Source organism: Gorilla gorilla, chromosome 7 (genome assembly GCF_029281585.2).
Source record: "Gorilla gorilla gorilla isolate KB3781 chromosome 7, NHGRI_mGorGor1-v2.1_pri, whole genome shotgun sequence".
Classification (NCBI taxonomy): Eukaryota; Metazoa; Chordata; class Mammalia; order Primates; family Hominidae; genus Gorilla; species Gorilla gorilla.
In genome coordinates, this window is record NC_073231.2 from 54358345 (window position 1) to 54384626 (window position 26282).

Consider the following 26282-nt stretch of genomic DNA (forward strand, 5'->3'; position numbering starts at 1 on the left):
ATGTTCAATGACCGAATGCAGCAGTAGAGAATGACTTGGGGATCAGAGGGGACCTGAGATCCTCGCCAGAGAAACTGGGAATATGGTGAGGCCCGTTGGCTGAGGTGGGAATCACAAAAGGGGAGCAGGTTTGCGGAAGATAATGAATTAGTTTTGGAACATGTTGACTTCAGGGTGCCGGCTCTAGAAGCCCTCGTGCCTAATTAAAATCAGACACAACCCTGGTTTCAGCATGCAGGGCCGTTCGCAGAAACCACCTGTTAGAGTTCATTTTATCCTTCCTGGTGTCCTTGTGTTTCCATGACTTCTCTTTTTCATATCCCAATGAAGCAATGTGAATTGTTTGCTTTGCACGCCAAGAATGAGTTGTCAAAGCGCAGGTAGAGTGGACATGAGCGCCGGTAAGTAAGAGAAGAGCGGTTGTGCCAGGGCCAAAATTTTCACTAGGAAATTGTTTTTCTCCCTAAGTTTGTGTCAATCAGTCATAGTCTGTTTCTCTTCCTTTCAAGATTCCTCCCAAGTCCCAGTGCTGACCTGCCCTCATGAGCAACCTGAACACTCCAGACAACACTGCTTCTTCGCTCTGAGCCCCTGGGGCACTTTGAAGTTCACAGTGCGCACATTTTTCACATAGTTTTGTAGTTTCCTCTTTGCTTTTGAACTCTTTGCAGGTGTACATCTTGTCTCAACTAAATTCTTAACTCTTAAAGAGCCCAACTTATGTCAAACATTTTATTTTGCTGTTGTCACAGTGCCTAGTACAGTCCCAGGTGCATATTAAGTTTTCAAAAATACAAACGGGATTGAAACTGACATTGAATTCATTTGGCATAGAAAGGAGAGTGGAAAACAACCTCCTTGAAAGGACATAGTATGAGAGGAGATAAGGTTGATGCGGGGAGGGAGATAGCGTCAGTTCCTACCATGCAGATGAACGTATCCTAACATTAAAAAAAGGCTTTCCCTCTCTTGTAATAATAATGATTTTGCATTCTAAATATACTTGAAAGAACGAAAATACTGGTCTTCTAGTTGCCAAGTTAAGTTGTCTTCTCAACTGGCTAAAACGTCTGTTTTCCTGAGACCACCTTTTGTGATCAACAATATTGGTAATATAAAAATGTGGAACTTTCATTTATAGTGAATTACATGCCATAGCACTCTGCACCACTTAAATGGCGAGACTGAGAGTGAATCTTTCACTTCCTTTTGGTTACAGCTCCATTTGCGTGGCCATCATGATGTTTGGGTAACTTAAAAGGAGAGTATTCATGACTCAGCTCGTGACATTTTCCCCAGGCAGAAGAGACAGGACAACCCCAAGTATTATGGTGGCCAGATTGTGTACTTGTCATATTGGAGGAAGATGTCTATGGGAGAGGTGAGGAGAGGAGGCAGGAAGCTGGTTTTGTAAATCAATGAATCTCAAAGATTTCCGGGGCTGTCCTGCCACCAGTGCCTGGCACTCTACCATCCACATGACATTTAATATGGATCCCTGCTCCCCAGACAGCAGGATACCCTTTACCCTTACAGGGCATTGGAATAATGGGACCACAGCTTGTAGCTTTCAGTAGGAGACACAATTAAGAGGAGGAGGATGAGGAGTGGCTTGAAAGGAGGATGAGGGGATCAGGTGATGGGTATCCTGAAAGCCCAAACTTGACCACTACACAATCTATGCATTTTTAAAAATTGCACTTGTTCCCCATATATTTATACAAATACAATAAAAATTAAAGCACATCGGGTTCTACTCTCTGAAGCAGCATGAAGCATGCTTCCGGAGGTCAGCAAAGATGAGGGGAAAAGACACTAACTAGAGTGCTTGCTTCACAGCTGTGCCAAGGACTTGACTCCCCATGCATTTTAGAGCATAACCTTCCCCCTTCTGAGGTTCCCATGGGATAGCAGGGTAAACAGCAGGAGAGCTCCTTCTCAGCCCTGGTGGCACCAACGCCCCTTGGCTCTGGGTCACATTCCTCCACAGACTTCACAGGCCTCAGGTTACAAAGGCCCTGTTGCACAATTCTTGGGAGAGTGGGCATGGGGGCTGGGCTGGGATGACAGGCAGTGTCCTGCGCGTGTCGGAGATCCAGTGTAGCTGCCTGCCAAGGCGCCTTAGGGGACGGCAGCAAGAGGAGACTCTGCTGTCTCAGGATCTTCAGAGAGGTAGCTTCCTTTTGCTTTTTTTCCTTCCAAGCCTCTTAAATAAAACTTGTCAAGGCTGCATCTTCTCCGGTAATTCAAGAGAAAACATTTCAAAAGTTTGCTTGGCATACCTGTGTTTCATTTTACTGGAGAGATTTGAAACTTCAAAACTACAATGAAGAATCCTGAAACTAAAACTTCTTTTATCCCTCTGTTTTTCACAATTAGCTTTCTTCTGCAGTTATACACTGTAGTGTGTGTAAAATTACTCAATATATTACACAACTTTTAAAATTAATAAGGAAGCTGAAAGCTATTACAACAACTGTTTAAAGCCTATGCCATGATGGAATGCTCTTTCTTATGCTCCTTCTTGTTGGTAACTGCTTCATAATTATCTTTTATTAAAGGCAACCTGCATGTAATACCAGAAACATATGGAAAATCCTTACAGGAAGTACACATTTTAGTTGGCTAAAAAACAATCTAATGGCCTAGAAAATACTTACCAGACATCTCTAAGGTTAATGATGGCACTGATGACTATAGAAGTTAGGTCTCTATTTATATTAAAAAATTCTTCATTTCATTTCATTTTCTTTCAGAATTTGGATCTTTGGGCCGATATTAGTACATTTGCAATGAATTTAATTGGAAAAACGCTGACTACCTGCACCCAGGGACTGCTTGGGCTCAAACTTGCATATTAATTACGGATGCAAGACATATATAGCTTCATGTATGTCAAACCCTGGACAAGTCTAAGGAGGCTCCTCCTACACTATCATGTTAATTCCAAATAGAATATTAATTCATGGGATAAGTCACAGAAGGCTCATATAGAAGATATATTAGGTAAGTAAGTGTAGGTCGGATACCACGGATGGATGTAATAGCCAGCCCCACACCTGCCAGATAAAGTGTTTACTCATCTGTACATTCAAGGGTGTACACACACACATTCATAAACAAAGTATTATCTACCTAAACTGGAAAAGACAAGGCCACAGGAAGACCGTATATTTATTATAAAGTAAAAATCTGGTAAATTGTATACATTTTTTTTTTAAGAAATAAAGGATTACTTCTAATCAGCCCTCAATTTACAGTAGCTAGTCAATTTCCCTGGATTTATTTTCACTGTTATCTCAGTGTTTTGAATGGGGTCTTTGGTGCTTTTTCTTGTCGTTGACCAAAGCTTATCTTGTATGGAGGTGCAGAGGCTAGGAGAATATCTGCTTTTTACCAATAACCACACCAAGGTGATAAATGAGATTTCCTCCTTTTAGAATATTCTAACTTAGAAAATCAAAGAGTTAGTTCAAATATGAACCAATACATTCATTCATTGTGGGGCAGAGTGTATTGGAGAGGCCACCAGGCTAAGAGTGAGTGGGCTTAAACTTTAGTCCCCAGCACTAACTAGCTTGATACCCTTAGCTGAGACACTTCTCTGTGTGGTTTCTCCTGGAAACGAAGCTGTGGAATGGATGATCTTCTAGTTCCCCTCCAACTCTAAAATTCTGCAGTATGTGACAGGCTGCAGCAGCATGTGACTAACACAAGGGTCAGGGAACGTTACAGTCAATAAATGCAAATGGAGATGAGTTAGGACATTCTGTGTTTTGTGGGTATTATCTGAGGTTCAGCTTAAACTTAGTTTTCAATGGCTATCAATGAAGGAAGCCTAAAAACTGGGCCAATGAGATTTTAATGTTCAAAGTCTTAAGTGGTTATGATTAGATCATAACCTAATTGTGAAAATCACAGTGACTTCTGTACAGAAGTTGAATGTGTGCTATAAAGTTTATGTGCAAGTATATTTTGCTTTTATCTGGATCTCTCAGTTTTACATGCTTTGGGGACTATTACTACTTTCATAGAGTGTGAGAGTATTGACCTTACTGCTGTGATATATTTATTCGTGATGTGTTGGAGGCCAAGGAGAGTTAGAGTTGTGTCCTGTGGATAGAGAATCCATCTCCTCCTCTTCTTGTCGATGGCTGTTGGGGTCCCCTGTGGGTAACTGACCTACCTGTCAGAACATGGACTCTTGCTCCCACTGAGGGAGCATCGCCATCAACTCTGACCTTGCAGGCAGAGCTCGGCGTGCCTGCCTGAGCTGTCCTGTGCTCCAACTCCGGGGTCGCAGTGTGCTAAGACCCAAGGGAGTCCACATGGGGATGAGTCAGGGCCTGGCGCTGGCCCCGTGCTCCGCCCCACTGGTAAACAGAACAGTTCTTTGCCGTCACTCAGAGCCTCTCAGGGCCCCAAGACTCCAGGAAGAAACAAGTGTTGTAGAAGCCAAAACCCCAAGGCAAGGTAAAGAAAACAGAACTGTCCGCATCCCCAGCAATGATTTCACTGGCAGGAGTTGCTGGGGGCGGGGTGGGGGGGTCCGGTATATGTTCCAGCAGAGCTGTTTTACTTACTTCTCAACCAAAAGGCCCTTCTCTTTTACTCTTTATAGGGGTATCCTTTTGCCTTGCAAGATTTGAACTTTCAAAACTTGACCTTAGAGTCAGTCTTGCTTGCTAACCCATAATACAACTTTGCACCTTTTATTACTTTTGTTTGTTTTTGTACTGGCTTCTATTAAAATACTTCCTTAGTTAACTTATTTTTGTTTACTCTACCCTGTCATCCGGGGAGGAGCTATTGAAAGAAAAAAACCTCTAAATAGAAATATATCACCAGCAGCACAAGTGGACTACAGCCTCGGAAATGTCCTCACCGTCCGGCTTCATGGCAAGCAGCCTGGCTGTTGGCAAGATGCGCCCAGCTCTGCTTTTGCTCGTGTGGAACCTTACATTACCCTAACGCAGCTGGGGCACACGCCGTCTGTGCTTATACTGTTCTTCTTAAGCTTGGAGACACACTCACCTTGAGATCTCTCCTCTTTTTCATTTAGACACTGTCAAGTCCTGTTCTGAGCTTGGCAACGCCAAGTACCTGAACTGGAGGCATGGCTGGCTGATCCCTTCTAGCTCCCTCCAGTAGTGTCCCACCTTGGCTATATCAGTAACTGCGCCTCCTGTTATTTCTCCTTCCCGGTTGTCAAGGTCAAACCTGGGCTGGATATTGTGATGTCACAGAGTGGAATCCTCACTCCTCCAGATGGTCCAGCTGAGGCCCTCTTGGACAACACTTCCTCTCCTGCCCACGGTGGGAGGTTGGGAAGGACATTCCCCCATTTCCATTTGCTCTGCCATTCAAAACCTTGTGAGGGCCCTCAGGGAAGAATCCCTTTGCAGGTCATAAACTGACCTGCAGAATTATGGGATCTTAACTGTGGGGAGAGACCTAGAAGACCGGCTAGTGACCAGATTCTCATCTGACTCCTTTTTTTTTTTTTTTTTTTTTTTACAGATGAGGAAACTGAGGCCCCACGTGGTGAAGTGGCAGATCTGATTCTAGAGCCCAGGTGCCCTCAGTGTCAGCCCCTGTCATTCTGACCATGCTGCACTCAGATCTTGTTCTACTCTCTGGAGTTTGTCCACATCACAGTTTTCTGGTAGCTCATCGACAATTTTTACCCGAATCCACCCACAAGAAGAGACCATTTGGATAATGTACATTATGGGAAGAGAACGGAGTCTCAGTGAAGATCATGTTTCCCCAGCAACACAGGTGCCAGGAGTAGCTGGCTCTGGTCCCAGCCCAGACTCAGAAATCCTGAGCCACCAGACCATTTCTAGATTAACAAGTAAGGTGACTTCTGAGCAACTAAGGTTTTCATTGAGATTTGATGATAAGCAGCAAAGCTCAAATGAAAGTCCAGAGTTAGTGTTGGCAGGGCGAGATGGCTCATGCCTGTAATCCCAGCACTATGGGAGGCTGAGGTGGGAGGATCACTTGAGCCCAGGAGTTTGAGACCAGCCCGAGCTATATAGTGAGACCCCATCTCTACAAAAAATACAAAAATTAGCTGGGCGTAGTTGTGCGTGCCTGTAGTTCTAACTACTCAGGAGGCTGACAGGGGATGATCGCTTAAACCCAAGATATCGAAGCTGCAATGAGTCGAGATTGCACCACTGCACTCCAGCCTGGACGGCAGAATGAAACCTTGTCTAAAACACACACACACACACACATACACACACACACACACACAGTATTGATTACAGCGCTATACCAGGTTCTAGTGTTGAGTAAGGGACAGGGAGGAGCAATCTGTAAAGAAATAGAGTCTCACTGGAATTTCATTCTTCATTATTTCATACCTTTCACTTTTTCTAGACGCTAACCCCATATGATACTAAAAAGTATCTGTATTGCATCAGACAACGTATCTGTGAAGTCAGAGAATTGTGCTTTAAGAATCTCTCAAGAGGAGAACATATATTGGGCTTTCATAATACCAATAACATTTTACATCATGCTTCATTTACAAGCTATTTTCACATATATCACTCTACTTAATCTTCACAACTTGGTGAGATAAACAAAGTATTATTTTCAGTATAATTTTCTGGATGAGAAAATTATAGCTTAGAGAAGTTGTGTCTTGCACGAGATCACAAAGCTAATTAAGTGGAAAGGTTACTTAACATTAACTACAAACCAGATCTTCCACCAAGCCTTTTCCCCACCACAGGGCTTCGCTGGTTGGGGAGAAATTGTCATTTGGTCCCAGAACACACTTGAAGGCCACTGCCTTAAGCAACCCTTTGAGTAACAAGGAAGAAAGTATTCCCATAGGTCATAAATACTGCTTTACTAACTTCCTAAATGTCTTCATAAAATCTTAGGGAAATGGTTAATGGACACTAATTTTAAACTTTAAAATAATATAATTATTGCCCTTTCTTCCAACAATTCCACATCTGTGAGTTCTCCTAAGAGAACCATTATGGATATGAAAAATATTTAGCTATGAGAGGTTTTTTGAAGCACTGTTTATAACAGAAAACAAATATAAAGCTCAACATTGGAAAAGTGGTAAAATGGATTATGCTGAACTCATGAAAATAACGTCAGGGTTTCCCACACTTTGATTATTCATGTGGCATCTTCAGAATATTGCCATCTGCACTAATATTTACTTAACATTTTCCTTTAAATTAATTCATACATTTTACTGGAATAAAATTATTTAAAGGTATTTTTTATTATTAACATAAGTAGAAATACAGTATTAATTGCCTTAAATGTCAGATGACAATAAAAACAAATACAATGAAAACAAAGTAATGTTATTAATGCATGAATTTGGTCCCAATACCTTGAAGAAAACATATGACTGATTCAATAAAATCACAAGTAATCCCCTTTTTTTGCCATCACAAACTTCACCTTTCTGCATTAAAAAATCTCTTTTTTCACCTCTGATCTATAAAAGGTTCAATGGAAAAAAGATATGCAGTGTGTGTCTGACCCCAAATCACAGTTAGATATATTTATGCATACCTTGCATACTAAATCGGTAATTCTCAAAACTTGCTTGAAAGGTCACCTTGCTTAGAACAGGGTATTCCTCTGGCAAGATATGCAGGGATCAAACCTCTTTGCTCAAAGCAGTCTTCCTCCAGCTATCATCTCAGGGCAAATAAAAATGACATCTTTCCTTGTGTTTTGTCTTGGCTGAGCATACTCAATACTGTACATTCTGTGGAGGTGTGGGTTATGCCGCATCCTTTGAGCACACATCCCTGTGTTGAAACAGGTGCACACCTGTAGCAGAGGCAGGCAAAGCCTCACAGCTGGAGCACACAGAAGCTTCAGTCCCCTATGGCAGTGATGAGGGAAGCCTGCATACCTCTTCAGAAGCAGGCACTCTGCAGGCTAAGTGAAAGCTATAGATATTTGTAAGTCAGAGTTCAAAGGTTTTTGCTTAGTTATGGAGGAGGATTTTGTGGGGGGAAATGCTAATTTTGTCAACACTTAAATTCCACTTCAAGGCAGAATTTCTCAAATTGTGTTCTACAGACCACCTGCACCAGAATCACCTACTTCATATATGTGTATATATATATATATATATATATATATATATATATATATATATATATGCAGATTCCCACACAGCTTCCTGCATTTACTGCCTCCAAATCTCATGGGCTGAGTGAGAGACTCATGTTAAGTCAGGCTCCTCCAGGAGCTTGTGGTGTAGGTGTACACAAATTTGAGAACAATGCTCTAGGCCAGAAGTTCCCAAACTTTAGAGCAAACCAAAGAGTGCCTGGAGGACTTGTTTTTGTTTTTTTGTTTGTTTTGTTTTCTGAGATGAAGTCTCACTCTGTTGCCCAGGCTGGAGTGCAGTGGCACGATCTCAGCTCACTGCAACTTCCGTCTCCCGGGTTCAAGCAATTCTCTGCCTCAGCTTCCCTAGTAGCTGGGATTACAGGCACCCCCCACCACGCCCAGCTAACTTTTTGTAATTTTAGTAGAGATGGAGTTTCACCATTTTGGCCAGGCTGGTCTTGAACTCCTGACCTCGTGATCCACCCGCCTCGGCCGCCCAAAGTGCTGGGATTACAGAAGTGAGCCACCGCGCCTGGCTGAGGACTTGTTAAAACACAAATTGCAGGCCCCACCCATCAAGTTTCTAGTATGGGATGTCTAGAGTGAGGCTCAAGACTTGACATTTTTAGCAGGTTCATAGGCCTGATGGTGGACACCAGACTTTGAGAACTACCGCACTTGGACCAAGAAATTGAATGTACAGTATAGAGTGCTCTCGATAGTAGTACAGAATGTACAGTATTGAGTACGCTCTAAAGGCATTTCCAAAGGCCTAGGAAATGGAGTTTGGACCTTGAGTCTTTACATATTCAGAAAAGAATTGGTATAGAAAGGAATTTTGTTCTTATTTTGCTTTTGGTTTTTGTTCTTTAGGATTTTTCTTACAAATAATTTTTATTTTTCCACTAAAATGCTCGTAGTCTATGTCCATCCATTCAGGATACTTCAAGGTTAACCAGAATCACTTTTCTTTATTTTGTACCTTTTAAAATATGGGAATCTTAATGAATGAACACAATTGATGTCTGACTTTTCAGATGCCTGCATTAATTTGATTTCAGTGACCCACTGGAAACCAGTGTCAGCATAACAACAGTTACGAGAGCTAAACCTACAAAATAGGTAAGGCATATAAACTGACTAAGTGCTAGAGATTTTAATTAAGCCTAGTGACTCTGAAGCTGGACTCCCTCTTAAAAGATGTTGAGAATTCAACTTAATTCTGAAAAAGTACATCTAAATTCAGGTCTTTTTACCAACCAAACTACTTATGCTTAATAGAAATGGAAGCGTGCCTGTAGAATCAGAAAGATCTTTCTGTCGAATCAGAAACATATTGCTAATGTTTGTAGCTATGGGACCCACCTCATGTACAAACAAAATCATAACATTTTCTTAAAACAAAGGTAGTACTATATACCCCAACAGAATTCATTTTTAAGGAGTGCTAATGACATTATTAAAAGAAAATGTCAGCCAAACTGCAATAAAACATTTCCAGGCCAATAAAAGTAGTTTGAGTTGAATGCTCTAAAACTATTGGCTTTGAAAGGTTAAAATAATAAGTGATCACAGATCCAAGAAACACAATGCTCAAGTCATTAGCAGAGGCATTTTATGCTGTATTGTAAGTAAAGTGTAAGGGATGTATTGGTTTAGATCCTATAAGGTGATCCCTATAAGACCAATGCCTGCCCTTTCTATGTGGCTCTTCTCTGAAGAACAGAAAGTTATATATAGGAACAAGAACCCACACATTTTAGAAACTAAAAAAAAAATTATATTTGACTTCGTGATACATTTGTGTGATTCCATTCAGACATAACTGTCTGATATTTTGGAATTGCTTTAAACCAAACATGAGACACACTGTGAAGACCTACATTCCCAAAGACTGCAGCTAATATTGGTCTAACTTTCCCAGTGAGTCTCTGTCTCAGAAAACTTTTCTACTTTCTCCACCCATGATAGAAATCTGTCTCTTCTCCTTTTTCTTTACCCCCAAATAGTCACAATTGCAGAAACACATAATGCCATACAGACCACGCCAAGTACAAGTGGTCTCTGCTGTGGCCTGAGGGTTCTACAAAATTCATATGTTGAAACTTAATCTTCATTGTGGTGGTACTGAGAGGTGGGGCCTTTTGCAGAGTGACTAAATCACTCATTGTATTAGTTCGTCTTCACGCTGCTATGAAGAAAGACCCAAGACTGGGTAATTTATAAAGAAAGAGGTTTAATTGATTCATGGTTCTGCATTGCTCGGGAGGCCTCAGGAAACTTACAATCATGGCAGAAGGCAAAGGAGGAGCAGGCACCTTCTTCCCAGTGTGGCAGAACGGAGCGAGTGGGAGCAGGAGAAATGCCGGACGCTTATAAAACCATCAGATCTCGTGAGACGCACTCATTATCACAACAACAGCATGAGGGAAACCACCTCCATAATCCAATCACTTCCCACCGGATCCCTCCTACAACATGTGGGGATTATGGCGATTACAATTCAAGATGAAATTTGAGTGGGGACACAGCCAAACCGTATCACTCATGAATGGATTAGTGCCTTATAAAAGGGCTGGAAGAAACTAGCCCCTTTTGCTCTTTTGCTTTTCTGTCATGTGAGGACACAGTGTTTGACCCTTCCAGAGGATGTGGCCATAAGGCACCACCTTGGAAGCAGAGCAGCCTTCACCAAGGCCAGTGCCTTAGTCTTAGACTTCCCAACCTCCAGCACTGTGAGAAACAAAATCCTGTTATATATAAATGACCCAGCCTGTGGTCCTTTGCTATAGTAGCATAAATGGACCAAGACAGTCTCCAATGTCAATTATGCCCTCAGCACAGGGCAGTTCTCTCACTGTCCACTGCACACTCATTGCAAACCCTCACCAATCTCTGGAAGCCTTTCATTTGTGTCCCTCTCATTCTTAGTGGTGAGCCTCATCTCCTCCGCAAAAAACTCAGAAACCATTAACTATTCCCTTTTTCAATTTCAACCCTACCCTACTCTAAATACATCCACATCTGTGCCCACTCTTAACACCTTCCTGCAGCTCAGTGGAAAGGCATTCTCTTTCAGACCAAGGATAATACCTCTCTAAGTGACCTGAGCCCCCATTTAATACTGCTACTTTTGAGAACTTGCTCCTTCAATTATTCCCTTTAGCTAATTTCTACCACAGTCTCTGTCTCTGTCTCTCTCTCTCTCTCTCGTTTCTGGCTCTCCCTTCTCAGCATAAAAACATTCTCAGGTCTTTTCTATTTATAAAAACATGAAACCTCCCTGAACCCCAAGCCACTCTCCCCAACACAGCTACTTAAAGTTCTCTCTTCTCTTCCAAGCTAAGCTAATGGAAAAAAAAAATAATCTACTACATTTCCTTTCAAGCCATAAGGCCGATGTCCAAAGCAAGACAAGGAGGAGACAAAAGAACACAGGCTTGTTAATCATTTCCCTTCATGGCATCACTACCAAACTCTCCCAGGACTTCTTCAAGCTACAGCTACAGCTAGAAGACAGACTACCCACGTCCTTGCCTCAAAGACTGTTTGCAGCATTTTAATGTGATCTTTCTCATTATAATGCTGTTGCCAGGATATCAGGGAATGGATTATGTGTAGTTCAGGGTCAGATGGACTCAGAATCCCTCCAGTTACCCTCCAGCTGTGTTTCTGGCTTACCTTTGTGTTAGAATCACAGGAAAGCAAGCGTTTGGAAGTGTCCTCTCCTCATGAGATCTTGCTGTTATCTGTATGTTCCCTTGAAACCACTGACTCTTCATTTTTCTAAGCCACCTCTGATCACCTTCCCTTTCATTTTCAGATGGATTATCCTCTGAATTCCCCCTGTGCTTAATACTCTTATAGCATTAAGAAACCTAAAGAAATCTACCTTGATCTTTTCTCTGAGCAGTCTCTCATTAGGTTGAGTTCTACCCAGTTTATTTGCATAACTACTCCTTGATTCTAAGATTAAATTGGTTAGGAGACAACTAAGAACTAATAACAGCTTTTTAGGAAAAGAAAACAAGAAAAGACTACTATATAAATCAAGGCATCAATTGAACATATGTTCCAATTTAAGAGACGCTTAAATGTAGAAAAAGGGGCTGCTGTTTGGAATATATGGAATACAGTATTAGGCAGACACAAGAGCCAGGCCTGTAGTCCCAGCACTGTGGGTGGCCAAGGCCAGGAGTTGGAGATCAGCCCAGACAACAGAGAGAGACCGCATCTTTACAAAAATTTTAAAAAATTATCTGAGCATGGTGGCATGCACCTGTAGTCCTAGCTAGTTGGGAGACTGAGGTAAGGAGGATCACTTGAGCCCAGGAGTTTGAGGTTACAATGAGCTATAATTGCCCCACTGCACTCCAGCCTGAGCAACACAGCAAAACCCTGTCTAAAAAAAAAAAAAAAGAAAGAAAGAAATACAGTATTATTTTTGTTGACTACTTACTATGCAAAACACTCCCATGGGATAGAAAGGGTCACAGTTGTACCTGCCGGAAGAACTAGCCCACAGAGCAGGGAGACAAAAGTCACACACAACCCAACTGCAAATCAAGTGTGAAAACAGCATTGTTAAGACTACCATTTTTGCAGTTATAGCCTGAATTCCAATCCTTGCCCAATTTTTTCATCTATAAAGAGGAAAGAATGATACCTTCTTTGCAGGAGTGCTGCAAAGAAGAAAGACACCGGCTGTAGACTTTAGCATGGTTGAAGCATAGTGGAAGTTCTCAATGACAAGGCAGTGTGATTTTTACTATTATTAGCTTTATTATAGAGAAAAAATAGATAGTCTATGGATTTAAAGAAGGAAAAGATCATGTCTTCTCGGGAGACACTAGAAAGACTTCATTTAACACGTGGTCTTTGAGAAGAGCCTCGAAGGATGAGTGACACTTCTTTAGGGCAAGGTGGAGAACCGCTTCTCCCAGCTCTCCGCAGTCCTGACTTAGGCACCATGAGCCTGCCAGCATGACCACCTTGAGAGTCATGCGCAGAGATGACACTTTGTACATGTCAAAATTTATAATACTTATTTATAATTGTACCTGGTGAACTTTTTAATTCAATAAATTCCTGTTTATATCATTGCTTTGAAACAGGCAATACTTGTTGAGGGGCTATAATGTTCATAAAATAGTCAAAAAAGCAAATAAATGATATTTTGAATAAGCATTACTGTGAAATCATTTCAAAAGCATGTACTTGTTATTAATGACAGACAGTGCGTTATGTGCCTCTGGCTTGTCATCCTGTCTCTGGAGTACATGTTGTAAAGGAAGAAAAGTAGGTAATTATATTTTACATGAACATCAAATTGAGTGTTCCTTCCTTGTAGTTTTGTAAAGTAAAATTGTGACAAGATTGTCCCCAGTTAATGCCAGGAAAAAAATTAAAAATAAATGTTATTTAAAAACCTGTCTCTTAGAAACACAAGTAAAACTTGTTCAAGTGGTTTGCAGTCATTGAACATAGATCAGCTCCTATGAAAACAAACTCCATGGGTAAGTCTGTATTATTTTGTTATGTAGGTATTTTGTTGCATCAAATGTTGCTTAACATGAAATTAAATATATAGTTTGTGTCAGAGTGAAATAAATATCAATGTTATTATTAGTTAATCCATTATTGGCAGACTCTGATAACTTTGTTATAATAAGGATTTTAATTATATCTATATTCATCTTAACAGGTGCAAACTTATGGTTCAAAAAATGAACAAGTAACTTTTCAATCTTGTTCTATAAATATAAAAGTTAATTTTTGTCTCAGATGTCTGTTTTAACAATTATCTTCAAGGTATTTATAATAAAAACACAGTTGAAAGTGTCTCCTTAATACTTGTGTATTCTGCATAAAAATGATCTAACATAGGTCATTCTAGAACATAAGATTCTAACATTTATTAGGATTCTATATCTCTATCTGATTCCCAAGGTATTTCTTGTTTTTTTTTTTGTTTTTTTTTTTTGTTTTTTTGTTGTTTTGCTTTGTTTTGTTTTGTTTTGAGATGAAGTCTTCCACTGTCCCCCTGGGCTGGAGTGCAATGGTGCAATCTTGGCTCACTGCAACCTCTGCCTCCTGGGTTCAAGCAATTCTTCTGGCTCAACCTCCCGAGTAGCTAGGATTACAGGCACGCGCCACCACGCCTGGCTAATTTTTTTGTATTTTTAGTAGAGACGGGGTTTCACTATGTTGGCCAGGCTGATCTTGAACTCCTGGACCTCATGATCCACCTGCCTGGGCCTCCCAAAGTGCTGGAATTACAGACATGAGCCACTGTGCCCAGCCCAGTATTTCTTTATTATAGAACCTTGTCTGGGACTGTAATTTTTGCCTCGGTGTTTTTTTTTTCTTCAACTTTTAAGTTCAGGGGTACATGTGCAGGACGTGCAGGTTTGTTACATAGGTAAACGTGTGCCATGGTGGTTTGCTGCACAGGTCATCCCATCACCCAGGTATTAAGCCCAACATCCATTAGCTATTCTGCCTGATGCTTTCCCTCCCCCGACCCCCCATCAACAGGCCCCAGTGTGTGTTGTTCCCTGCCATCTGTCCATGTGTTCTCATCATTCAGCACCCACTTATAAATGAGCATAGGCAGTGTTTGGTTTTCTGTTCCTGTGTTACTTTGCTGAGGATAATGGCTTCCAACTCCATCCATGTGCCTGCAAAGGACATGATCTCGTTTCTTTTTATGGCTGCACAGTATTCCATTGGTGTATATATACCACATTTTCTTTATCCAGACTATCACTGATGGGCATCTAGGTTGATTCCATGTCTTTGCTATTGTGAATAGTGCCACAATGAACATATGTATGCATGTATCTTTATAAAAGAATAACTTATATTCCTTTGGGTAGATACCCAGTAATGGGATGGCTGGGTCAAATGGTATTTCTGCCTCTAGGTCTTTGAGGAATCGCCACACTGTTGTCCACAATGGTTGAACTAATTTACATCCCCACCAACAGTGTAAAAACATCCCTTTTTCTCTGCAAACTTGCCAGCATCTATTGTTTCTTGGGGTTTTTAATGATCTCCATTCTGACTGTCATGAGATGGTATCTCATTGTGGGTTTGATCTGCATTTACCAAATGATCAGTGATGTTGAGCTTTTTTTCATATTTTTTTTTTGGCCACATGTATGTCTTCTTTTGAGAAGTGACTGTTCATGTCCTTTGCCCACTTTTTAATGGGGTTGTTTTTTCTTATAAATTTATTTAAGTTCCTTGTAGATCCTGGATATTAGATCTTTGTCAGATGGAAAGATTGCAAAAATGTTCTCCCACTCTGTAGGTTGTCTGTTCACTCTGATGATAGTTTCTTTTGCTGTGCAGAAGCTCTTTGATTTAATTAGATCCCATTTGTCAATTTTTTTGCTTTTGATGTAATTTCTTTTTACATTTTCGTCATGAAATCTTTGCCTGTGCCTATGTCCTGAATGGTATTGCCTAGATTTTCTTCTGTTTGTTTGTTTGTTTGTTTGTAGTTTTTAAGTTTTTAATCCATCTTGAGTTAATTTTTGTATGTAGTATAAGGAAGGGGACCAGATTCCATTTTCTGCATATCATTGCCTGAGTTTTAATAGTATCACTAATTGTTAAAGTTTGACATACAACACTGCATAAAGAATACTTTATTGGACTCTAGTCATTTGGAAACATTTCTAGCATCTCTCAGGGGTGTGGTGTTTGGAATACTCTAATCTGATTTTGGATATAGAGTGCCTCCTTATCCAAAAAAGCCCTTCAACTTTCTTTCCTACCTACTTCCTCACTTTTAAATCCCAAATAGAATCATTCCTCCCTTCCTTGGGAAACTTTACCAGCTGTATTAATCAGCTTTTGTTGTGATAATGTTGCACAATTTCTGGGTTTAGCTGGGAGTGGTGGCGCATGCCTGTAGTCCCAGCTACTTGGAAGACTGAGGTGGGAGGATTGTTTGATCCCAGGTGCTCAAGGCTGCAGTGAGCTGTGATAGCACCACTGCAATACAGCCTGGGCAACAGAGTGAGACCTTGTCTCAAAAAAAAAAAAAAAAAAAAAATTCTCAGTGGTTCGCAGTACCAAAACATTTACTTCTTGCCCACAGGTTGGCTGGTCAGCTACAGCAGCCCTGCTCTGTGCTGTGGGTGAGGCTCAGGTCTGTCCCATGAGTTTCTCATTTTGGGACCCACATTGGAGGAACAGTGGCTACCTGGGGCAAGCTCTTCTTAATGGTAGAGTAGGAAGGAACACAAAAGACTGAGAAGTCAAGGCAAAGGGTGCAGGCACATTCAAAGCCTCTGCTCATATTTATTGACCAGAACAACTCCATGACCAGCCCCAACATCAATGGAGAGATTATGATACTCCTAATATAGGTGAGGAAAAGAGACAGAGAGAACATTTGCTGAACAGCACCCCCGCTAAACATATAAGGGTGGAACAGAGATAGGTTAACAAAAATCAACATCCTGTGCCAAAAGGGGAAGCAGTCACTGTTCTGTGGCACTTGTGAAATCCCACTGGGCAAACATTCTGCTGGATGGGTCACTGGGCAGCAGTGAAAGCCTAAATACCCTACAAGCTCATGTTCCACCGCAGGCCAACACCATGTACTACCCACAAACTCTCCAAAAGGGGAAATGACCAAAGACAGAAATGAATTAAACCTTCGAACACATGGTATATGTGCCGCGGATCATGAAACTGAAATCCTGCATCCACTTAAATCCTCTACCAAGAGATGCCTCTGTCTTCTGAGGTGTCAGGAAGTGAGTAAAGAAAAAACAAAGTAAAGAAAGCAAAGTCAGTAGAGCAGTAAAAAACATCAATTAATCAATTGATCAATTCAGGAAACTTGAAATAATTTTCCTTTTCGGGATCAAGGAACTAGAAGAAAAGAATTCCTGCCTGAGAAAGGAGTGGAAGACCTCATGAGATACCTTCTTCAGAACCTCTGGCAGCCTTCCTGGGATGTGGAAAACACTGTTTGTTTTTCCTTCCATTTCATTTAGATGAAGAGTTGACTACTCGCACAGTCATACAGTTGATGGCATTGTCAGGAATAATCTGTAAATAATCTGTAACACTCATGTTTACTCATAAACAGATCCCTCTTTCCTGGACCAAATTGCAGTTTTCTTTGGAAACTATTTTAATCAAGCCTTTTTTGTTTCAAAGTAACATCAACTCACATCAAACTAACTCAAGCCAGCCAAGTGGCTGGGGTAAGGATTCTGGGGAATCTCACAAAACTCAAGGTCAAGAGAGTGGCCTTGTGAGTGACTGGAATGAGCAATTGGCTGCACAGTAAAAACTGAGGCCAAATCTGAGCAGGGTGTGTTGGGATTGATGTTTTCATGTAATTAGCAATGCCACTCGCTCAGGGGACCCAATGTTGGACTTGTCAAATGCCACCTGTGTCTGTTGTCTCTTTCACACTGAAGCTGAGCACCCCCACCATGTTCTACACAGGGGACCATCATGGAACTGTCCCTGACACATGGCAGCCACTGGTGGAACCAGATGTGAGCATAGGACCCAAAGGCAGCTTATGGATTGCTTGCCAGAAACCCATGAGGTGGGCCTGTGCAAAGGTCTTACCCAGTGGTAATGACAGTAGTTAACCAAGTCAGTTAGTTTCAGTTACTTCGGACTGGGAAATACAGAAGATGGGCCAGTGAGTAGCCAAGGCAAATGGACCCAATGTCGGGAGAGACATATCAGCCACAGCTAGGAGGCCATGCTGGCTGAGATTGCTGGAGGCAGCAGCTGGCCTCTACAAGTGTCTCCCCCAGTTCTAGTCCATAGGTGCCTAGATGAATCTGCCTGGGCTGCCCCAAAAAAGAAAAAAAAAAAAGGTACTACAGACCAGGTGGCTTAAACAATAGAAGTTAACTTTTTCACAGTTCTGGAGGCTGAAAGTCTCAGATCAAGGGATCAATAGGATTAATTTCTTCTAATGTCTCTGTCCTGGCTCATAGACAGCTGCCTTCTTCCTGTGTTTTCACATGGTCTTCTCTCTGAACATGTCTGTGTCCAAACCACCTCTCCTTACAAGGACACCAGTCATATTGAATTAGGACTCACCATAAGGCCTCATTTTAACTTACCCCTTTAAAGATCCTGTCTCCGAATACTGTCATATTCTAGTGTATTTGGGGTTAGGACTTCCACATATGAATTTTGGGGGGTACCCAATTCAGTCCATAACAATGCCTGCTCCCTTTAAAAAAGTGTCTTGTATGAGTCTATGTGATCTTGATAGTCTAGCAGACTCTATTAGGACTCTCTGTTGTAAGCAACAGAAAAACCAAACAGGGTTAAGGAAAAAGGGCATTTACTGGCTTGAGAAACTGAAAAGAGTCCAAGAGTGTCACTATCTTTAGGCATGTCTAGATCCAGAACACAAATGCTGGCATTGTATCTGTTGGGATTCTGGCAGGAAATAGATGGCTCCGTCCAATTGGGTTTTAAAAAGAAGACTACTTACAAAGATGAGGGTGGGGCTTAGGAAATTCGAGGGATATTGAAGTACCAGATTAAGTAATAGTGGGACACTGTTGTCACTAACACTGAAGGAGCAAAGCAAGAGTGGCTGCTGGAACCTGAAGACCAAGAGCTGTGTGGAGACAGTTCCCTGAGAGAGCTGCAGCCTTCAGTAGGGAGACACAGCCAGTCCCAGGAGGCCCCACAGAGAGGGAAATAAATAACCCAATTTTTCTGTCAGCACTCCCATTTGGAAGCCAGAGAAGAGTTTATGTAGTCAGCCGAGAGACAGGAGGAGAGGGTAGACCTGGGGAAAGTGGAAGATATGCAGCACCATCACAAAGTCAGACTTGCTCTCCACCCTCTTCCTAACCAGGGTCTTGCTTATCAGCCTCACAGTTTGCAAGCTACAGGAGGAGAGCTTCTCTTGCCCAAGGTTTTTGAGCAACATCCCCCACCACTGAATTTAGTCTTATTTACCTGGCTTATATAACCAAACCCATCTCTATTTCAATCTGTATTTATGCCCATCTCTAAATCAATCACTGAGGCCAAAATAGGACTGAGCAAGTCATGATCACTTGAAGACCCTTGGAGCTAGGAGGGTGAGGTCAGTCGTATTGAGCACAGCATGTGGAATAAAGTAGAGTGCCTGGCCAAAGGAAAATTCAGGCATTGTTAACAGAAGAAGGGGGAATTCATAGAGGCTGATCAGGCAAAAACAGCATATGTACATTACATTATCCCTACTACTCATAGTACAGTCCTTGGCAAATAAGTAATGACTGGTTGCATTGATTGGATGCAGTGTTTTGAGAACTACTCATTGCACATAGCTGGTGCTCAATACATGTTTTCAGAAATTTATTGGAATATAAACATTAATAATCATCAAATTAGAACTCCATGGACAGAATTATTTTGCAATTGGCTAGAAGACTTCTGAATCCAGAGGATATTTTTTTACTTCCAGTCTTTAGAGTGATCCTTATGAATGTTGACTTATGATTATTAGCTGCTTGTTTGTAGAAATCTATATTTACATCCCAAACACTGTCTCTTTCAGTGTTCTGAATTATTTTGTAAACTCTATTTATTTGCTTTCATTAGACCACAGTCTTGAGAATTTCTGGCTTGTTTACACACATCACCAAGTTTTTTTTTTTTAAGACTCATTTAGCAAAATATCATCATGAAAGAGGCAGCAAACTGAAGTAAGATTAGTGAACAATTTAAATTTAAGTCAATAAGCCTTCTTTGTTTTTGTCCATGACGGATGACTATCAATGTTGCTAAGAGCTGTTTATTAAACTGATAAAAATAAATATTGTCTTTAAAAAGTCAGGCTGCCTTTATCTGATCGCAAAGGTGAGCTTGTAAAATTAATCCTTCTGGTGTTTGCTTGTCATTCAAGCATAACTTTTCTTCTACCTACACCCACTGTTTTTTTTTGTTGTTGTTGTTGTTCAGCTCCAGCAAGTTTTTGGCTGTGGTTCTATCAAAGGCTCTTTGAATAAGAAGCCCTGATGGTAGGATGTAAGCAATATTTTTTTAAAAGTGGGAGCAGGGAGTTAGATTGGGCTGACATTAAAAATCAAAGAATCTTCAAAGTTTAAGACTCACCGTTATTAGGGTTTTAATGCCATTGAAAGTTTCAGATAGGGAAACTTTCCCTTTGTGTCTCCCATAGTCTGGAGAGTGATTATACTTTCATTTATTTATTCCATAAATATTTATTGAAGGCCTGCTTTGTGGAAGGTAAAATATACGCAGTAGACAAGAGAAACATTAATTAGGACCCACCCACCTTAATGAAACTTATTCTACTATGGGAGTCCCCAGATGCACAAATGATGGGACTGTCAGGGCATCTGCAGATACGTGTGTATAAATGTGTGTGATGTAGTGAACTTACTGTGCATGCTCATCTTTGCGCAGAACAATGGTGGTTAATGAGGATGTCAGGGAGAATAGGAGAGAAAGCCTGAAATCTCATGGCATTTGCTTCTTGATTCTCTGCCAGCAAAGACAAGCAGTAATGTAAAGAGCTCCCAAAATCATACCCATTGGATTTTGAGATGCATGATGCACTGGAAAAGTGGAAGATTTAACTTCCTTCTTACCTTTTACATACACATCTCACCTATCTAAATTCCTATCTCTTCTGCTAAGCTTTTCTGATCATTCCAGCCCAGAATGATCTCACTGCCTCCTTACTATCAACTCTTATAGTGCTTAGACTTAACTACCTACTCCCTCACAGTAGGATCTGATTTTTGGAGGTCTCCCTGTGCTCCTTAAGGGCAGGGACCAGATTTAATGCTTTTTTAATATATTGTATGGCCCATCGTCTGGGGCAGAGTGGGAGCTCTAGAACCACTGACTAAATTGACATGAATGCTTTGCTCAAGTTGATATTAAACTCAGTTTGCATTTTCTTGGGCCATAAACCACCCAGTAATTAGAAGGCCATTTGTGAAGGAGGAGCTCTGAATGTACCAGTAATGGAACAAATCTCGTCTGGTGGCTGGAGGAAGTAGACATGGCCTAATAACAATCTGATCAATTAGGTCAAAACTGACCCAGACAACATCAGAGCTGGAAGTTTATACAAAAATCATTTGGTACACAATCCCCTTACTTTACAGGAAGGAAGCCAGGGCCCATTGAGTTTGTAGCCAGCTCAAGGTCACATTGAGTTTGTGGTAGGTCCCACTGAATTTGTGATAGAACTGGTGACTATAGCTATTGACCAAGTCTGTGCTGGGTAGAGTGTCAGGCTTGAGAGCCAATTAGATGTAGGCTTAACCTGGTGTTTGCCAAGTCCTCACGCTAATAATGACCATGTTTCAAACCTGTTTGAATGTTCCTGGCACCATGTCAAATGCTTCCCATCTGGTAATACCATGACTTCAATTAATCTTCACCACACATGAGGGAGGCACTGTATCAGAGTTCCAACTGAGAAACCAAACCAGCAAGAGATATTCAGAATTTTTATGTGTAGGTTTATGTGATTGTGAGGTTGGTTAAAGAAGTCCAAAATCCATAGGGCAGGCCATTAAGAAAGGCAGGCTGGAATTTGAGGCACTCAGGGAAGCTGGTCCACAGATGGACTTTCTTCTTCAGGGAAGCCTTAGCCCTGCTTTCAAGTCCTTTCAACTGATTGAATCAGGCCTACCCAGATTATCTAGAATAACCTTCCTTACTTAAAGGTAATTGATTATGGACTTTAACAACATCTACAAAACACGTTCTCTGATTGAGGACAGCGATGCCTGGAATAGCATCTGTGACTGAGTAATTGGAGACAGTAGCTTAGCCAAGCTGACATATAAAACCGACCATCCTGGATACTACTTTTCACTGGTTTCCCAAGTCACAGGGCTGGTTAGTGGCAGAGCCAGATCCCAGGCCTGCTCTGCCTGTCTCCATGGTCCATACCTGGGATGCACAGGATGGTCTGTGCATGTAAACTTGGGCAAGTTCTTACGCTACTCTGAGCCCCAGATTCTTTCCCCTATAAAATGTAGGAAGTCATATTTATGGCACAGTGTTACGTTAATCAAATGGGGAAAAGTGAGTTGTTAGCACTTAGTAGGGGCTCAACAAATGTTAGCTATTTCCTTCCCCTTTGTACTACATCAGCTGTCCCCAACTTTTTGGTACAAGCGGCCAGTTTCATGGAAGACAATTTTTCCATGGACCAGGAGTAGGGGATGGTTTCGGGATGATTCAAGCACATTACATTTATTGTGCACTTTATGTCTATTATTATTACATTGTAATATATGATTAGGTAATTATACAACTCCCAATAATGTAGAATCAGTGGGAGCCCTGACTTGTTTTCCTCCAACTAGACGGTCCTATCTGGGGGTGATGGGAGACAGTGACACCTGAAGTGTGTTGCTTATGTCCAGTCTACTTCATAATCTCATTTTGGTTGCTGTCACTGCAGAAAGCCCTTCTTCACAAAGACAAGGATGTTGGAAATGGCAGCAAGCTTTTCAATGCACTTGTATCAATCTTAGGATATTCTGCCTTGACTTTAATATAGAAGATATGGTGATTTGAAGTTGTCTCAAACATACTTTTAAGGTCACTGTCATTTGTGATCTCAACCAATTGACCCACCTGGCTTATTTGGAAATGGTTCACAGACCCATTCCTTCCCAGTTTGGGGGTCTTTTGTGGTTGGAAGTAATGCTTAAACTCTTTTGAAAGCTAAGATAGGTGATCATGCACCAGGCCCTCACTTAGTCTCTTTCAAAATCTCTGCTAATGTTTGAAACATGTCAGAAATTCCAATGTTCACTCGTCACTCACATAATTCCATTTTGGCTTTGAAGGCAGCCACTTTATTTGCCTACTTGAACACAGTTTTCATTCTCCCCTAAAGTGACAGATTGAGTCTGTTGAGCAGGTTGAATATGTTGCACAAGTAAGCAGATTTTGTGACCCATTCTGTGTCACTGAAATGTGCAGCCAGTGGTGACTGTTTTTCTAAAAGAAATCTCTGGTGCCACCCTAGTAACTCAAAAACTCTGGCCAGTGATCTACCTTTAGAAAGCTATCTCACTTCTGTGTATAAGAGAAGACATGTGTGTTCTGTGTCCATCTCCTCATGCAGCTGAGCAAACAGATGTGAGTTAAGGGCATATACTTTAATGTGGTTGATAATTTTAATCACATTCTGCAAAGCGTTGTTAAGTTCAGATGACATTTTTCGGCTAACCAGCATTTCTCTATAGATGACACAGTCCATAGACTTACATGCAGAAGCTACCTCTTTGGTCTAAGCAGTGAAACCAGAGAGCCATCCAGTCATGGTAGCAACTCTGTCCATGCACATATTGACACAAAATGACCAATTCAGTTTTTCTGATATGTGATCATTCAAAGGCTTGAATAGTTCTATAGCTGTGGTGTTGTTTGGCAACAAAAATTCACATCACACATTCTCACGCCCATCCTCCTGAAAAATATATCACACAAAACAAGCATTGTTGCCTTATCGTCAACATTGGTAGACTCGTCAACCTGGATTGTGAACCACAGTTACTCATTAATCCTCTCTAACAATTGTGCCTCAATATCCTCTGTTATTTCATCAATTTGCCTTGTTATGATCCTAGCCAAAAGGGGAATATGTGCCACCTTTTGAACCGCAGCCTCTCCTAAAAGTTCACAACAAATGTCCTTAGCAGCAGGCAGGATCAACTCTTCACCAATAGTAATGGGATTCTTAGGTTTAGAAATGTGGTTAGCCACTAAGAATGATGCTCTCAGTGCAGACACATTTGATGAAGTGTTGGCCTTCAATAATTGCTTCTATTCTGCATGTTCACATTGTTTTTCTTTTGAAAAACTCCAAAGGCAGGGTGCAGGTCTACATATGGCAAAGCAGTTTTGAAAGCTTCATGGCTTCATTGGATATCTGGTCACCACGTAGTATATAAGTGGGCTTGGGGAATGTGAATCACCTGTTGCAATGAACTCGTAATTTAAGTAGGACTCAGTATTTTCCTTTAAATGCAGCTTTCTTTTTGTTGGCAGTCTTAGAGTCTTCTTCTGTCTCATCATTGGGTCTTTCCCCTTTTCAAAGAAACTCTCCAGTGGCATTTGTTTTTTTTTCTGATTTTGGCTAGGATTAGCTTGTGGACTTACCAAAACTGTGACTGAGACAAGTGTTCAGTGCAGGAAAGAGGCACAGATGGAAGTGGCAAATAAAATAATAGACCACATGCAGACTAAAATAAGTGTCAGATTCGTACTTAAAGCCCGCCACCAGATGCAGTTTAATTGTCACTTACTACCTACTGATAGGGTTTTGATATGAGTCTGCAAGCAATTGATTTATTATGGTCTCTGTTCAGTCAAACCTCTCGCTAATGTTAGTCTGAATTAGCAGCCACTCCCCAGTGCTAGCATCACTGCTTCAGTTCCACCTCAGATCATCAGGCATTAGCGTCTCATAAAGAGCACCCAACCAAGATCTGATGGCATTGCATGTGCAGTTCACAATAGGGTTTGCGATCCTGTGAGAATCTAATGCCACTGCTGATCTGACCACAGACAGAGTTCAGGTAGTAACGCAAGTGATGGGGAGCGGCTGTAAATACAAATGAAGCTTTGCTTGCTCACCTCCTGCTGTGCAGCCCAGTTCCTAACAGGCCTGCACTACATCACCCACTCACACTCACACGGGAGCTGTGCTACCAGTTCAAATCAAAATCAATCCCACAAGAGAAGCTCTGGCTCAGATGTGGGTTTCTTTCTGAAATCTTACACAAACATCAATTTCAAGAAGTAGCATATCCATGACCGTCTCCACATATCCTTGGACGTTATTTCCAATATTCCCCATATCATTTTCCTGCTTTGACGCCTACCTGCAAGAGGATTGATTTACTTTCTCAACCAGGCAAAAGAGGACAAACTGTTTCATTCAGGCTCTTGTTCTTTTACTCTTGCTTCTGCCTTATCTGAATTCAGATCTCTTTTCTAAGAAAAAGGTATTTCTGCTTTCATGCAATTAATTGTAATAAATGATCTCATGTGCTGGACACTTCATGAGCATGTTCCCAAAATTTACTGTCCTATTACTTCCTTTGAAGGTTATCTGCAAAGTTAAGACTGGATCTTTTGGAAATTCTTTTGTCTCCCTTGACTTGGGTAGAGCAGGAAGGAAGTTAATTACTTCTGTTGTGTTCTCAAGATAAGGGCAGTCACAATCCCAGGTCCAATAACCAAGTAGCACCACCTGATATTTTGCTGTTTACCTTCCCAAACTTGAAATCAACAATTATATATTTTTATTTTTATGTATTTATTTAGAGATTGGGGTCTTACTCTGTCATCCAGGTTGGAGTGCAGTGGCACAATCATGGTTCGCTGTAACCACAAACTCCTGGGCTCAAGTGATCCTCCCACCTGAGTAGTTATGACTACAGGCACGTGCCATCACACCCAGCTAATTTTTTTATTTTTATTTTTTATAGAGATAGGGTCTCACTGTGTTGCCCAGGTTGGTTTTGAACTCCTGGGCTCAAGCAATCCTCCTGCCTTGGTCTCCTAAAGTGCTGGGATTACAGGCATGAGCCACTGTGCTCAGCCTGAAATCAACAATTTTAGAAGACCTTCATATCCTTGATATTAACTTCATCAAATGGAAATATTTCTTCTCACTGGAAAGTCACAGTTGCATATTTCTGTACTACCAACCTGCACTGCCTAGTTGGGGAGCAGATACTTACTGAACACCTCATCTACCTCCACCTGCCATCCCTGAGCACATCTCACTTGAGTATCTCTACACCTCATTCAGGTGCAGCAGGGAAAAAATGTATTATGAGTTTCAAATATACTTGGTTTCACAAACATGTGGTCCCACACATGTGAGCCCTCTGTGCCATTTATTTTGTCCCCCTCTCCCATTCTCTACTGTCATTATTCCAAACCTCTCTATGTCCCCTGAGCCTGTCCTTGCCTCCTAATTTTTGCTCTCAGAGGATGATCTTGCTAGCTCCCTTGCAGAGAACTTGGAGGTTGGAGGCTAACAGACAAACTCCCTCAACTTGCTGACTGATCACCTCCTGCTTTCTCACAAAACCTTCCTATGTACACCTTTCCCTTAATCCATTCCCTCCATCCTCAGAAGAACAGATATTCCT

General features: G+C 41.3%; 1 protein-coding gene and 1 long non-coding RNA gene across 3 annotated transcripts in view; one reads left to right on the forward strand and one right to left on the reverse strand.

Moving 5' to 3' along the window:
- The window catches only part of DNAJC5B (DnaJ heat shock protein family (Hsp40) member C5 beta), a 77181-nt gene extending 71969 nt beyond the window's left edge, over nucleotides 1–5212 (reverse strand). Inside the window, exon 1 of the mRNA XM_019032007.3 lies at nucleotides 5035–5212. The gene's annotated coding sequence lies outside the window, so the exon portion shown is untranslated. The remainder of the gene's footprint in view (nucleotides 1–5034) is intronic.
- Nucleotides 5213–5309: 97 nt separating this feature from the next.
- The window catches only part of LOC115935592 (uncharacterized), a 54859-nt gene continuing 33886 nt past the window's right edge, over nucleotides 5310–26282 (forward strand). For both annotated transcript variants that reach the window (XR_010134975.1, XR_004071207.3), the window contains exons 1-4: nucleotides 5310–5405; nucleotides 5521–5857; nucleotides 9177–9237; nucleotides 13556–13631. This is a non-coding gene — a long non-coding RNA (uncharacterized lncRNA). The remainder of the gene's footprint in view (nucleotides 5406–5520; nucleotides 5858–9176; nucleotides 9238–13555; nucleotides 13632–26282) is intronic.